General features: G+C 45.4%; 1 protein-coding gene across 5 annotated transcripts in view; it reads left to right on the plus strand.

Moving 5' to 3' along the window:
• TMEM263 (transmembrane protein 263) overlaps window positions 1-15,366 on the plus strand; it is a 348,456-nt gene that overhangs the window by 293,342 nt on the left and 39,748 nt on the right. The gene's annotated exons all lie outside the window — the stretch shown is intronic.

Consider the following 15,366-nt stretch of genomic DNA (forward strand, 5'->3'; position numbering starts at 1 on the left):
CCGTCGAATCCAGTGCCTGACAGCTCCCCAGTATGCACTGTGGTTGAGCCTGCTGTTCCCTCCACGCCGGAGACATTACCAACGGCGAGGGATCTCATTGCCATGACAGAGTCGATGCTGCCTGACCCCGGCACCGCCGGTGCGGGTAATACAGTCTTTTCATATGACCGTCCTCTGTCAGCACAGCAGAGCGGCACCGTTCATGATCACGGTCCCGCAGACACTCCAGGTCCCGTCGGCACACCCGACACCACTTGCAGTCCCAGTGCCGTTTTCCTCATCGGTACTGGTCGCACTCGCCGCACCGGTCGGTATCCCATTCGCCGACCCGCTATCGGCACCGTTCCGACTCCCGGCACCGCGACAGGTACCTTGACTCCTGTAGCCTCTCCCCGAGCCTCGAGATCTCGGTCGACCTCCCGGCACCGTTCTGGTTGCAGGTCTGGATCTTGTTCCAGGTACCGGTACGCCTCCCGGTGCCGGTCCCCGGTGCCGAGTTGGGCAAGGTCAACCTGAGGTGGAGGAGGTCCCAGAGGTAGAGGACCCGGTATGGGGCCCTCTAAGGGGTACGACTACTCGTCTGTCCACTCTCCTCTCTGCTCACTTGTCTTTCAGTCTGTTAAGGAGAGGTATTGGCATGGCCAGCGGGCGCCAGCCCCGAAACCGAAGGAGGCTTGGCGAATGAACCTGCTGGGCCGCCAGGTGTACTCTGCAGAGGCCCTGCAGCTCTGGGTAGCAAAGCAACAAGCCTTGCTTGGCTGCTATAATTATAGCACCTGGGTGAAGGTAGTTTAGTTTATGGAGTTTCTCCCTCAAAACTCCCGCCAAGAGTTCGCTGCCGTCTTGGAGGACGGGGGAAAAAGGTACCCAGAGCGTCCCTCCAGGCCTCGTTGGACGCAGCAGACTCAGCAGCCAGGACTCTGGCCTTTGGTGTCGCCATGAGGTGCATCTCATGGCTTCAGGTTTCAAACCTCCGGCCGGAGCTGCAGTATGCCATTCAGGATTTACCCTTTGTTGGTAAAGGCCTCTTCGCGGCAAAGACAGCCCCAGGCTGCAAAGCCTGATGGACAATAGGGTCCTAATGCACTCTCTCAGCATGCATATGCCAGCGACCAAACGCAGGCCTTTCTGTCCCCAGCCGCCATACTCTGTGACTAGCCAGAGACAGGACTTTGGCAAACGGCGAGGCCAAGGTGGTCGCAGACGAACGTCAGGACCCCTAAAGAGCCAAGGTCAAGGTCCCTCGCAATTACCACTGGGACCAAAGATGAACCTTCCAAGGTGCGCCTGAGGGCGGTGTACCAGTCACAGGCCGGGATCCCAATCCCGCTTTCTCCTGGCGTGGCCCCAGTTAATTTCAGATCGCTGGGTCCTGCGCACGGTGGAGCATAGGTACCACCTCTAATTTGTTCCAGCCCTGTCCCCCTTCAGGGACCCCTCTCACGAGCAATTCCTCGTACAAGAGGTGCAGACGCCGACTGACGAAAGGGGCAAGGGAGTTTACTCCCGTTATGCCCTAGTCCCCCACTCGAACGGAGGTCTCAGACCTTCCTAGTCCTGCACGGACTCAACCAGTTTAGGATAAGGTTGAAGTTCCGCATGGTATCCCTGGGAACCATTATTCCATCCTTGCCTCCTGGGGGCTACTATGCCGCCCTCGATATGAAGGACGCATACTTTCGCAACGCCATCTTCCCTCCGCACAGGAGATACCTCCGCTTTCTAGCCAACCGTCAGTACTTCTGGCTTACGGCCATAGTCGCCGCCTACCTTCGCTGATGTCGGATATGCGTTTTTCCGTATCTGGACGATTCGCTTATCCGAGGAGACTCCAAGACACAAACCACTCAGCACATGGGCATCGTCACGGTCTTATTCACAGGTCTAGGCCTGATGATTACTATAGAGCAATCCACTCTGGTTCCCACGCAGAGGTTGGACTTCCTAGGGGCTATCCTGGTCTCCTACCTAGCCGGAGGCTGCTTATCACAACTGCGGTTTTAGGCGATGGCAACAATCATCCGAGGTCTGCAGGCTTTCCCAACGACCTTGGCTCGTACTTGTCTCAGTCTCCTGGGTCCATGGCTGCCCGCAAGTTTGTAACCAAACACGCCAAGCTCCGCCTCCGTCCTCTCCAAGTCCGGCTCACCTCGGCGTACCACCCGGACAGGGAGCCAATGGTCATGGTAGTCACCGTTCCCTCGAGCACCTTAGGCTCCCTAGAGTGGTGGCTAACTCCCTCCCTGGTGTGGGCAGGGATGCGGTTCCATCCGCCCCAGCCCTCACGGCCCCTGACGACGGACGCGTCATCTCTCTGCTCGAGTGCTCATGGTCACCTCCAAGCTTAAGGCCTTTGGTCTTCTCAGGAGCTGGCATTCCACATCAATGCCCCAAAAATGAGAGTAGTCCGCCTGGCGTGCCAGGGGTTCCAGCGGCAGCTGCGAGGCCGTGGTATCTCGGTGTTTACAGCCAACACAACGGCCATGTGCTTCATAAATAACCAGGGAGGGACATGGTCCTCCCCCCCTTTTGTCAGGAGGCCATCCATTTCCAGGACTTTTGCATGGCCCACTCGATGGAGCTGGTGACATCCTTTCTCCCAGGCGTTCGGAACGTCTTGGCGCTTTGACTCAGCAGGTCTTTCCTGTCTTACGAGTGATCACTCTGCCCCATGTGAGGCGTTCTGCTTTCCAGAAGTGGAGATGTTTCCTCACATAGACCTGTTCGCTCACCACGAGAGCAGAAAATGCCAGATGTTCTGCTCCGTCCAAGGTCTCTCCTCGGGATCGGTCTTGGACGCATTCCTGATGCCGTGGAAAGGCCAACTCCTTTATGCCTTCCCACTGTTCCCACTGGTTCATTAGGTCCTGCTCAAACTCCGCAGGGGCAGAGCGCGCATCATCATGATCACTCCAGAGTGGTCCAGGCAGCACTGATATACCACGTTGCTCGGCCTGTCAATAACCAACCCAATTACCCTGCCACCCCACCCAGACCTCATCACTCAGGGCAACGACAAGCTTCGTCACCCGGACCTGCAGCCTCTTCGCCTCACGGTGTGGCCGCTGCGTAACTGAGCCGGGGTGACAGGAAGCCTTCCACCTGGTCAACGTACCGGGCCGAGTGGAAGCGTTTCTTCTACAGCTGCAATACGCTCAATCTTGCTCCTACTGAGGTCTCGATCCCCTCTATTTGGCCTGCCTCTGTCCTTCAGCGGCAGGACCTGGCGGTATCATCGCTGAGGGTACACTCGGCAGCCATCTCTACCTTCCAGCCAGGCTAAGGTGGACGTTCCGTGTTCTCACACTCTATGGGTTCGAGGTCCCTCAAGGGCTTGGAGCGCTTGCACCCTCAGGTGCGCCGCCCAGCCCCAACCTGGGACCTCAACCTAGTTTTAACTAGACTTATGTCTCCCCCATTCGAGCCGTTCGCGACCGGCCCTCTGCTATACCTGTCTTGGACGACAACTTTCCTCGTAGTTGTTACATCGGCCAGTCGGGTCTCCGAGCTCAGACCTCTTACGGTGGTTCCGCCGTACACTAGGTTTCACGAAGACAAGGTGCAGTTATGACCGCACCCGGCTTTCCTCCCTAAGGTGGTTTCGGCCTTTCATGTTACCCACAGCTCAACGCAATGGGCGCAACCATTGCACTCCCTGGACATCTGTGGAGTGCTCGTATTTATATTGCGCTGACAGAACCATTTCGTAAGGTGCCCCAGCTCTGTCACGGTAGCAGACCAAAGGGAGGGCTTGCTTGTTTTCCTCTCAGAGGATCTCATCTTGGGTGATGGCGTACATCCGCACTTGTTATGATTTGGCTCATATTTCCCCAAGCCACATCACCGTGCATTCTACCAGGGCTCAGGCTTTATCTGCCGCCTTGCTGGCTCGTGTACCTGCCCACGAGATCTGTCGCGCAGCTCCATTGGTCCTTGGTCCATACCTTTGCTTCGCAGTATGCCCTGGTTCAACAGTCAAGAGATGCTGTAGCCTCTGGCTCAGCAGTTTTCATTCTGCCACATTTCACTCCGACCCCACCGCCTACGTAAGGCTTGGGATTCACCTAACTGGAATGGATATGAGCAATCACTCGAAGAAGAAAAGACGGTTACTCACCTTTGTAACTGTTGTTCTTCGAGATGTGTTGCTCATATCCATTCCACACCCGCCCTCCTTCCCCACTGTCGGAGTAGCCAGCAAGAAGGAACTGAGGAGCGGGTGGGCCGGCAGGGGTATATATCGAGCACCATGACGGCGCCACTCTAGGGGGCGACCTGCCGGCCCACTGAGTTGCTAGGGTAAAAGTTTTCCGACGAATGTGCACGCGCGGCGCACACACCTAACTGGAATGGATATGAGCAACACATCTCGAAGAACAACAGTTACAAAGGTGAGTAACCGTCTTTTCCTTCCTGAGTGGAGTACTTTGCATTTGTCCTTTATTGAATTTCATCCTATTTACTTCACACCTTTTCTCCAGTTTGTTCAGGTTTTTTTTTATTTTAATTATATCCTCCAAAGCACTTTCAGTCCCTCCCAGCTTGGTATTACTGGCAAACTTTATAAGTGTACTCTCTATGCCATTATCTACATCATTGATGAAGCTATTGAACAGAACCGGACCCAGGGCCGATCCCTCAGGGACCCCACTCGATATGCCCTTCCAGTTTTCTGTGAGCATTTCAGCAGTCTAGCTATAGTAGCATCAAAGGCAACATTCAGCTCAAATATTCTCTGAAAGCAAATTCCGAAACGTATACTGGATTGCCAGGTTCACAATTCATAACTTGCACGATGAGAGCTAATTATCTAAGTAAGTGTACCTGTGGTAGTTATAATTTGGACTATAATCTGCAGACTAGGTCTTGAAGAAGTTCATAAATACTTTCAGATAGACTTGAGATTTTGCAGTTTGTTTACAGACAATTTGTACACAGGAAGAAGGGAGGAAGTTGAAATTTGCCAAATAAATTATGAGTTGAGAATTGTTTGCTCAGATCTTCTTGAGCTAGTACCACTCAGTGCAAGGGATAGTGCCTAGCACCAGGGAGGGCTGCAACAGGGTTGAAGGACCTTTTCAGTCCCTAGTGGTCTCATGTCTAGACCAGGGGTCGGCAACCTTTTGGAAGTGTTGTGCCGAGTCTTCATTTATTCACTCTAATTTAAGGTTTTGCGTGCCAGTAATACATTTTAACATTTTTAGAAGGTCTCTTTTTATAAGTCTATAATATATAACTAAGCTATTGTTGTATGTAAAGTAAATAAGGTTTTTAAAATGTTTAAGAAGCTTCATTTAAAATTAAATTAAAATGCAGAGCCCCCCTGACCGGTGGCCAGAACTTGGGCAGTGTGAGTGCCACTGAAAATCAGTTCGTGTGCCTCCTTCGGCACCAGTGCCATAGGTTGCCTACCCCAGTCTACACTATTGGAAGAATAAGAGGACTGCCATGTCTGGAAGCACCTGTAACCATCATCACCCTGTTCACTTTGCTTATGTGTGTATTCCTTATCTCCCATCCTGTGTCTGTTTTTGGCTTATTAGGTTGTTGACTCTCTTGGGCAGGGACGGTCTTCCTCTGTTTGTTGGGAAAGTGCTCAGCACAGGGAAGTCCTGATCCTGATTGTAGCCTTTGGGTGCTTCTGCAGTACAAATTATAGAATAGCCCAGCTCATGACCTATGCTAGAAACACAACACTCTTGTGCATCCCAAAGGCCTACTAAATGCGTAGCCAGTATGAGAGTGAACACAACGTTAATGGCCATGGCATTCGTGCGTCTAAGGCTGTTGCAAGGGAATCATTAGAACAGTGTGATTCAATTGTACCGGTAACACTGTCTCTTCTTTGGTGTCAAGAGTGCGGTAATGTGGAATTGATATGCTCTGAGTGCTGGTCACAGGTGCTGTCTGATCATTTTAGCATATGATCTCTAATAGCTCTTATGCTTCATGGATTTAATACCCAATACGCAACTTTCCCTCCCAGTTAGGGGGAGATGTTAACTTGGGAAAGGAGTTTCCTCTGTCTGTATCTCACCCTCTCACTCAAGCACCCAAACTCTCCCCTCTCAGGCCTCTCCCCACCTTCTTTTCCTTAGCCCTTTCTTACAGGAACACATGAAAACTAATGTAGTTGTGTTCCGGAAGCCTGTATTATGACAAACCACACATCTCTGATGCAGATGCCAAGGAAATGTGTTCAGACAGGCCATGACACAGGCTTGTCTTGTTTCAGGAAGATTATCTATCAGCCATGCTTCACCAGCCTTGGCCCCAAAGAGTACAGCAATGTGAGCAAACTTTGCAGCCAGCAAGAGGAGGTGGCTGACGTAGGTGCTGATGAAAATTAAGGAGTGGGTAGTCCTGGAAACTAGGCTTCTCAGCTTAGTGCAGGTCAGGGTTGTCAAACTGTCAATCTGCAGCATGATTCACTCCTGTGATGCTAATTCTGTGTCTGGCTCTGAGGCTAGCAATGTATTCAGCTCCATTCTTACCACAGCTTGAAGCTAATGTACAGATCTTGTGCTTCTAGCCTCCTGCCCTCTCTCCAATTTTTTGGTCCCTGATTCCTGTCTTCAGACAATTCTTACCACTTAGGGTGACCAGACAGCAAATGTGAAAAATCAGGATGGGGATGGGGGGTAATAGGAGCCTATATAAGAAAGAGACCCAAAAATCGGGACTGTCCCTATAAAATCGGGACATCTGGTCACCCTATTACCACTGTTGGTATGTGAGCCTTTGCTCTGTAATTTCTGCCATCTGCAATAGCCTTAGTATTGTTAATTACTGATATCACAGTAACATCCAACACCTCTGGTGCAGTACAAACATAAAATAAGAGACAGTCCCTACCCTTAAGAGTTTACAGTCTAAAAACAAGATAGGCAAAGGGTTGGGAGGAAAGCATAAACCGTAAAAGCAAAGTGAACAATGTGATGATCTGCAAATGTCCTGTTAGCTCCACAGTCTTGGGTCTGGTTTGCTTTCATTTTTTTGGGAGGGGTTTGGGTGTGAAAGGATTAGCTGAAGAGAGACAAGGGGGCTGTCCATGAATTACATAACACATTAGGAAGTCGGTGGGTCTTTAATGTTGTGTGTGTGTTTCAATATTAGAGAGTTATGGGTAGGAGCTCTTGAAAATCACCAAAAAATGTGTTATGTGATTTAGGCACGGAGAGGGGACATTGAAGGGAGTGAAGAGTTTCTGGCTGAGACGCTGGAGGGAGGCGGAGCAAATAGCCAGTCAGCACAGGAGAGACACTGTTCAGTGACAACACTGAAATAAACAGACAGCCAATGATGACACCATTAGTCCCAGAGGTTCCTGCTACACTGTTTCTCTGCTCCGTCCTGCCACTTAGTCTCTGATGGCTCCTCCCAGCATTTTCTCTTCCCTGGCTTGCATAAAGACATACATGGGCCTCGGTCTCCATGGCCAGTGTATGTGTATGGGGGGGTCTCCCTTGCACAGTTCTGGCTCTGAGGGGGGATGTTGGGTGGGGGGTAACCATGGCTAGGTCTTGGCTCCCCACAAACCCCAGCTGAGATTCCGGCATTTTCCTTCCAGTGGTTTAGCTTGGGAAAGAGGCAATTTGGCTGATGAGAGGTGTAGAGTCTGCCTGCAATACTCCATCAAAGTCTCAAATTGTATTTCTCCCTTACCTTCCGTGTCCTAATTTCTCTTTCCTTTTCCTGCTACTTTTTGTTTGCAGCCCAGCAAAGCCCTCTATGAACGTTTATATCAAATCCACTAGGTGTGTTTGTTCTAGCATCCTGTTCGTGGTGCCCACTCCTTGAAGACAAACTTTCATAGTTAGTCTTGCCTCGTTCCCTTCACCGCTGTCCTTAGGATAAAACCAAATAGCTAGCCCCATGTAAGAGATTGCTTAAAGCCTGGCAGTACCTCAGCCTGCTGCAGTAGCATAAGTACATCAGTGCAACATGATGTCTGGGCAGTACTAATAGGGCAGGCAATTAAATTACAACACCAGTGACCTCTGCAATGCAAAGCCTTGGTGTACAGTAAATTTTTTTCCTGTTAAAGGTTTATGTTGCTTCTTCAGGAACTGGTTTTGGAGGGTTTTTCAAGTTACAGGCTGGATATAATTAGTGCGCACTGCAGATTTATTTCTCCAAGAGGTCAGCTAACCAGTGTATTTCACTGTTAGGCTGACGGCAGCTTTTACTCTCTCCAATTATATTTCTATCAAATATTCATTTATCTGTTTTATGGGCCTCAGCAGATTTGTACCACCTGGTGCTGGCAGCAAGTGGGGTTCGTTCCTCCTCCAGCTTCTCATTTAGAAGCAGTTCTGCCAGCAGGTGAATGGGTTCAGCTTGGCTATCGGTGTTTCATTCACCTACTTGTGACACTTTGTGTTTCCTGAGCTGAAAATGCACTAGGAAACAGCTCTTGGTGGGTGGCTGAGAGGCTCATGCTAAAGCTGCAGCAGTTTGGAGTCAGCAGTGATTCCTTTGTAGGCCCTGTTTTCATAGAGTTGTAGACTTCTAGTGTGGACAGACTGATAGAATGTACAGGTGTATGTATAGTCCATCAAAAAGCTACATAAAGAGAACTTTAAAGTTGTAAGATGAAGCATGAAAAAAACAGGAAATGCCTACATTCAGCTTTGGCATATCTCTGCCCTTTTTTATATGCATTGCAGAACTGTAGTTAATCACATGACATACTATTTCTCAAATAATACAACATGTTAGCATATGATATGTTTCTGCAGCTTCAGCTACACTTGTGTAGCATCTTGTCGTATGTTCTCATTCATGTATACTTAGGCTGATTTAACTATCAGAATGTCTTTGGTTTAAACTTTTTATAGCTGTCCTCAGTAAGTTATTTATTTCAATAATTTTGCAAGTACCCATATATTATGCATTTCCTTTTCTAGCCAGGAACCTAACTGACATGTGCGCAAATGCACAGTTCAGCATTCCTTAGCTGTAATTTAGGGAATTATCTGCAAATTTCAGTGATCTATATGTGCCACCAAGTTACCATTCTTCCACAAAATTAATCTGTATTAAATTATGTCTGTATAGTTTACTTACTGTGTAATTTCAGTGTTTATTTCATGTACACAGTACTACAAAGTGCTTCACAAGTGTATCTAACATTGTTGAAAAAGTAGTATATTCTATCTGAGAAACAGTCTGTCAACAGGTAGTTAAAGACAATATTATAATGCATACTCACAGGGGGAAGAATTATGCTTAAACATTCAACCTTAATTTTAGTTATTCCTGACTCTTGAGTTCACAACCTTAATGTTGTATTAATGTAATTTTTTTCATTTAATTTCCTAGGTTGACCCAATAATAATGTGCGCGGGAGGGGGAGTGAAGGGAGGCAAAAACTCAAAATAGGCATCTTTGGCCTCTGGGACTTCAATACGCTGCTGGCTTGCAAAAATAATTGCAAACAGAACCTGTAAATTCCACAATCTGAGACTGTTTGGTGAGATCCCAAGGCAATGCTTCCATCCTTGCCCAAGGCCCCTGGAGACTAGGGAGAGGAATGGGCCAAATCTTGGGTTTCTTGAAACACCAGGAAAAGGTAGCTGAGCTAGTTCAGTACATTTAAGGGGACTCAGGACTCTAGTGTGCAGGTAACTATTGATTCGTATGTACAGCCCCTCCTTGTTTAGGTGCTGACCCCGGGCTTGATCCTGCAAAGAACTGAGCGCTCTTGCCTGACCCAGCGAAGCACCTGCTTAACTTCTAGGAATGTGAGTCACATCCCCATTAACTTCTATGGGACTATTCGCATGCTTAAAGTACATCCTCAAGTGTGTTGTCAGACCAGGCTAGAGTACTTGGCACGTGACAGGATCACATCCCTAATGACATTAACAGAAAACTCTCCTGTGCATGCTCAGTATGCATTTTCAAACACATAATTTGGTCAAATGAACACTAATTCCCATTTGAATCAGGCCGTGCCCGGGGAGTCCATCAGAGATTAATCTTCTGAATCCTTTAGAGAGAACTCATTCCCTGCCAACTGCAACTTTCAAGTCTTCAATGGTAGGACTGTTTTTAAAAATGGAGGAAAAAATCTTGCAACCTAAGAAAATTGCCCTCTTTTAGCTATCAGTACATTCAGAAATAGCTGAAACTTTTTAAATCAAACTTCCCAGAAAATATGTATCTTTGGGCAGAGACCAAGCCTGTAAAATTTAAGGTCAAAAGGTTAATTTTGCAAAATTATGGGGATCTGAGAATAGAGCTTTATAATGGAAATCACTTTGCATCCTTAAATACAGCTATTTTATCTATAATATAGAAACCAGTTTTTATAAATGCAGAGTTCATACTGAATCTTTTATTCCCCCATTATACCTAGCTACTGTAGCTTCTGTTTTACAAGTGCACCAACAGATTTTTTTTCTCCCTTGACACATAATGTATGTCTGCCATAAAATCTAAGGAAAAACAAGGTGAATGTACTCCCTTGGAGGTTTTGTTTAAAACTGTGAAAATGCAGAAAATTCTAAGTTAAAGACAGATTTTCATTGTGTTTTAGTTTAGATTTGTGTGTCTGTCTGTAAACACTGAATATGTTCTGAAGCTATTCACAGAGAACAGATCTCTGCAATTACTGACCTAATTTCTTTCTCAGAAATGCCTTGATTTTTTTAAATCAGTCATGTATAATAGATGATGCCTCTTCATTGAGGTTTGCATCATTCTCACCCAGTGGTGTAACTTGCAGGTTCGTGCGTGTGTCTGCAGCTAGTATATACAATATATGAGTGGGATCTTAGACAAAAGAGAGCTTCACAAAGTCCATTTCATTTGTCAGCACACACTTTCTCTCAGAAATCCCTGTCTGAGAACATTCACTTCTGCTAGAGCTCACTGAAAATCACAGTTTAGAAACCTGTCATGAGTCATGCACCAAACCAACCAGCTCTAGAAATCATTAGCTTGCTTAGTAAATCACAAGAGAAGCTTACTGATCCTGATGGTGTGCTTTAGACACCCAGATATGTCATTCTAGTTTGTCTTATGCATTTCACTTTCATGTGTCAATCTTTTGGTGATGGCAACATGCCTGTTAATAACAGACAGACACAAGTCGAGAATCCATTGATGCTGAGAGCTAAGCTTGAGCTCCTGGTGCATTGACCCTGGTGTCTGTCTGGTTTCCAAAAGTCCAACTTTACTTGATAGCAAACCATGGGCCAATGTACTAGTTGCTACTTTCCATACTTGGTGATGATTCTGATTTGTGAATGGGTGGGATGCTGGTGCCAGAGGACAAAAGGATTAGCCTTTAATGATGTGGACCCTTTAGTAAGTAGTCTGTGCTGAGTGAGCCTCTCTGGTCTTTTCAGGGCGGGGTTTTGTCATTTGTGGCACTGCTGTGAAGACTGTGACCTACTCTATTGGGGCCAAAAGGGTAAATTATTACTTCCCCAAAGGAAAGAAGGACTTTCTAGGGTTATTGTGCAACATAGGTTTAGTTTGTTAATAAAATCCCAAAGCTGTGCTTTCAGTGGTCTATGCATGCATACCATAATGTACAGTACATATGTATTAAATTCCAGTGCATTGACAATCTAATCTTCCAGAGCTCTAAACTTCTGTGCCTTCCATTGTGCATGTATAATCTCCATATGTCTGTATCTCTTTTCTTTTTTTAAACTGTACTAACAGAGGATTCTTAATGTCCAGCCGGAATACAGAAATATTAATATTAGGGCTGTTAAGCGATTAAAAACATGAATTGAGATTAATCATGCAATTAAAAAAATTAAACATGATTAATCGTGCTGTTAATAATAGAATACCATTTATTCAACGACTAGCTAAACAAGAAGTAGGACTGAGTGGATTTGTAGGCTCTAAAGTTCTACATTGTTCTGTTTTGAGTGCAGTTATGTAACAAAAAAACTATATTTGTAAGTTGCACTTTCACAATAAAGAGATTGCACTACAGTACTTGTACGAGGTGAATTGAAAAATATTATTTCTTATGTTTATCATTTTTACAGTGAAAATATTTGTAATAAAAATAATTACAAAGTGAGCACCATACACTTTGTATTCTGTGTTGTAACTGAAATCGATATATTTGAAAATGTAGAAAACATCCTAAAATATTTAATAAATCTTATTTGGTATTCTATTGTTTAATAGTATGATTAATCACAATTACTTTTTTATCACAATTATTTTAATTAATTGCATGAATTAACTGCAATTAATCGACAGCTTTAATTAATATATTATTTTAACTTAGCTATTCCACTGTTAAGGGTGGGGGGGGGTTGAACAATAGATAATCTTACTGTTCTTTTAAGGAAAATGTAGTGAACATGATGACTGGAAGGTCCAATTGAAAATGGGGACCCAACATTGTCCGATCAGATCAACTGACCAGACACCCAAAGTCCAATTACTGCAGGCAGGGAAGTGCCGGGTCGTCACCCACACCAGCTCCTACTCAGCTGGGGCTGTCTCCTACCTGCTTCAGGTGGCTACAGCTCCCAACCCTGTCTCCACAGACAAGTCCCTCCCAACCCAGGGAGAAAGAAGGGAAAAGCAGCGAGCCACAGGGGAGAGAGGGGAAGAGGAGCAAACAAGGGCAGGGCTGTTGAGGAAGAGGCAGGACAGGGCCCTCAGGGGCATGGATGAGGACGAGACCTTGGGGAGAAGATGCAAGGCCGGGGGAGGTTCCAGCACTCCTGGTGGAGTGTCCAGTTTTTAAATATTAAAGTTGGCAATGCTGTGGGTGGGGTGTTGAGAGGGGTGGTCAAAATTCAGGAGAAAAACAATTCTGCCATTGATTGCACATGCATGCCGATCTCATTGACTTCAAATGGAGCACTAAATCAGTGCACATCTGAGTACAGAATTTGCCCTATAATATATAGAGACACTGATAGGAAGTGGAAAATTGTGGCACTGTTGTTCGTTAGGTCCTGGTGTTTGGGTGAATTTACAGACAAGATAGAAGCTCAGTGCAGCTTAGTTGGCTCTTTGAAAATTCCCAGAGCTTTACAAATCTGTTCAGTTTGTATAAATTAATACAGCCGTGGTAGCCAATTACTACAGTTTTACGCAAAGATGAACAAACTTCATTCAGTGGAAAACTGCTGTTTCTTTAGTAATTTCACAATGCTGCTTCCCTAAAGGAGACCAGCAAAGGATTTTTTTTTTAACTCTAGCAGGCCTCACTTTAGATGCTTTAGAAGGTCAGACCCAAAGCCCTTTTAGATTTGTTTGACACAGTGAATAAGACTTTCGCAGACAACTAGAAACACCTATGAATTATCTTTTCTCTGCTTGTTATCCAGCACAGCTAAACCTGAAGTCAGCTCAGAGAGATCTGTATGTAACTGGTGCAGAATTTGTAGAATTCATCAGAACAAACCAGAACTGACAACATCTTTAGAGAGTTAAAAAAAAAAGAAAAAGAAAATCAATTGGTCCTAGTGTCAGAGCTGATCAAACGTATAAAGAAAGAAAAAGTTGCTAGACAGTATCTAGGGCTAGAATAATTCTTGTCAAAATCACATAACTTCTGTGATAAGAAAAGAATTTTCACTCTAGTTAAGAGGACATTAGTGAGTGCCTTGATTTTTACATCCTCTCAGAAACTTGAAAACCACACTTCTCTCCCTACCAGTGTTGTTTTTTTTCTACTGGACAAACACTGATTTTTCTCCCAGTCTAACTCTGCTTTCTAATGGAGCTTGAAATTAACATGATTTTGTTGTTTGTTGTTTACTTCCTTGTTTATGCAGCAGCATCCACGATGATGTCAGTACGGCTTTGGGAGCAATGTTTCTTAAAGTTCTAGTTAAATACTGCAGAGGAACACAAAGCATCTTTTTCGCCCAGGCACTACACAAACAATGACTGCTATATGAAGATAAGGGGTTGTTCCATTTATCAGTGACAGTGATAGGAGAGCTTGGGGGAATTTTGCATTTATTTATTTGAAGATGTTTAGGATCTAGAGGGCATTCTTAATCAAACTCCAGTGGGCTAATATTTTAGTTTGCCATACATATAACCTTGAGCTAGCAACTGCTGCAGCTTCCTGACATTCTGCTCCTGGGTTATTTGTGGATCTGCATCTTGTGAGGTCTGTAAATAAATCAGATCCAGAATTCCAGAAAGGATATTTAGATTCAAAGAGGATGGACAACTTCCCTGTGACAGGAAGGGAGCTCAGAAAGTTGTCTTACAAGTGAAAATCCCTTCTCCTCTCTGTCCACTCATAGGTGGGGCTGCTAGATTGCAATTTTCTTCAAGATTCTAGGCAGCTTGATGCCAGCCCTTCCTAATTACATAGTGGATGCAATAATTCTCTTGTTTGGAGTACTAGAAGGGCCAACCCTGCACACTGATATTTTCTCCTAGTTTAGTTTCAGTGTAGGACTTATATAGTAATTTTATTGTCCAAATATCTGAATACACATTTGAAACTAAAAAGTATCCCTTGGTCTTCATGCAGATTCTGTTCTACAGTGTCAACAGACCAGTTCCCCTTAATCTTTTCAGTGCTTGCTGAAAGAATCCTTATGGTCATAGCAAGTGGAGAGTTTTGTCACATGGCTGAACTTCTGGAGCATATGTATAGGTCATAACAGCACCAGGTTTCTTCTTTCCTTGACTTTCACATTACAGGTCAGAAACCTACACCTACACCAGTTAGAAGCAACCAAAGGCAAGATACCTGTCACTCCTTCCATCTCAGAATGTGCGCTCTGCAATAAGCCTACTACTGCAAACCACTTGCGTCCAGGGCCTTATGGCGATATAGAAGTAAGAAGACACGCTGTCTAACCCACTTTTTGGATTTGGGGAACTTTTTCACTTCTTGGGGATGAGGAGGCCTATTATTAGATCCTGTCTTTTATCCTCAGCAATCTGGAATCTGATAGGTCTAGTCACATGTCTTAACTGTCTGTCCGAGTAAGAGGTGATCTTTTGCAAGATTTAGTACACCTGCGTATCCACAGCAGGAGGTACACTAGAGTGCAACTCTGTCAAATTTGATTCTAGAGGTGGCCAGAATATTGGGTCAGCAATTTTCCATCAGATTACTCTTTGTTATTGTTGATACAGAATGAAGGTCATTAATTAAGCAGAAAGAACTGGCGTAGTTCAGGGCCAAGGCTTAAGTAGTTCTTAGTCAAAGGGTAAGAGGCTGCTATCAAGACCTGTGTTAGCTATTACTGATATGAATTCTTTTTAAATTACTTTGTTAATGGACCGTTCTAGTCAGGGAAAGTGCAAACGTGACACTTGGGAATTTATTCTCACTCACTGACTTCCGGACTAAATCTGCTTATCTACTCAAAATATGATTTTTCTTCCTGCCACTGCCAC

This window comes from Gopherus flavomarginatus, chromosome 5 (assembly GCF_025201925.1).
Source record: "Gopherus flavomarginatus isolate rGopFla2 chromosome 5, rGopFla2.mat.asm, whole genome shotgun sequence".
NCBI classification, from domain to species: Eukaryota; Metazoa; Chordata; order Testudines; family Testudinidae; genus Gopherus; species Gopherus flavomarginatus.